The following is a 1,261-nucleotide window of genomic DNA, read 5'->3' as shown; positions in this document are numbered from 1 at the left end:
CACCTAGGAGGACAGTAGATCTCTCACCACTTAACAAGTATTGCAAGAGGGAGACGTGCGCTACAGATACTCCGTTTAAACTAGCGCGCAGAATTCCAAAGGGAACGTTCAAGACTGTAAAAGACGCATGGAACGGGTATCATGGAGTTCCACTGAGAGAAAGTGATAAACACCTCACTACATTTATCACTCCGTTTGGCAGGTTCCGATATACTAGAGCACCTCAAGGCTTTGTATCATCTGGTGATGGTTACAATCGACGATTTGCAGCTATTTTATCTGATTTTGAAAGAAAGGAGAGATGTGTTGATGACACTGTATTTTTTGATTCAGAATTAGAGTGTCACTGGTGGCGAAAAATAGATTTTCTGCCAAAAGTTGGCAATGCAGGCATCATTCTAAATCCCAAGAAGTTCCAGTTTTGTCAAAAGTCCGTTGATTTTGCTAGATTTAGAATTTCTGATGAACGTATAGAACCTTTGCCCAAATATCTGGATTCCATTCGAAATTTCCCAACCCCAAAGTCTGCCACAGATATACGTAGCTGGTTTGGTCTGATAAATCAAGTCGCAAATTATGCCAAACTTCGTAAAGTTATGGCACCGTTTAGAGATTTTCTCAGTCCAAAATGTAAGTTTATGTGGACAGAAAAATTAAACCAATCATTTAATGAATCAAAAGGGATAATCATTGACGCAATAAAGAGCGGTGTTCAAATTTTTGATCTTGGGAAGCTGACTTGTCTTAGACCAGTCTGGTCAAAGCAAGGATTGGGCTACTTCCTAATGCAGAAACACTGCAAATGCAATAGCCGGTTACCAGATTGCTGCACCACCGGCTGGAAAGTGACGCTTGCAGGTTCAAGGTTTCTGAATGGGGCAGAAAAGAATTATGCTGCCATAGAAGGGGAGTCGCTTGCTATTGCTTGGTCATTAGAACAGACAAAGTATTTCACAAGGGCTGCAAAAATCTTGTGGTTGTTACGGATCATAAACCACTGGTAAAGATTTTTGGTGATCGCACCTTAAACGAAATTCACAACACGCGCATTTTTAGGTTCAAACAACGTACATTGCCATGGCTTTTTCAAGTGCATTACATGCCAGGTAAAACTAATCTAGCGGCAGATGCTTCATCGATTAATGAAGTGAATTCACATGATAGTGATTTGACTGACGAATCACTTCTAATTGCTTCATTGAGTAATGAAGTATGCATTCAATGGCAATCACTTGGGAGGAAATTGTAGAAGAGACACTAA

Source organism: Thalia democratica, chromosome 2, assembly GCF_965202585.1.
Source record: "Thalia democratica chromosome 2, ktThaDemo2.hap1.1, whole genome shotgun sequence".
Lineage (NCBI taxonomy): Eukaryota > Metazoa > Chordata > Thaliacea > Salpida > Salpidae > Thalia > Thalia democratica.
This window is presented reverse-complemented; position numbering follows the sequence as displayed.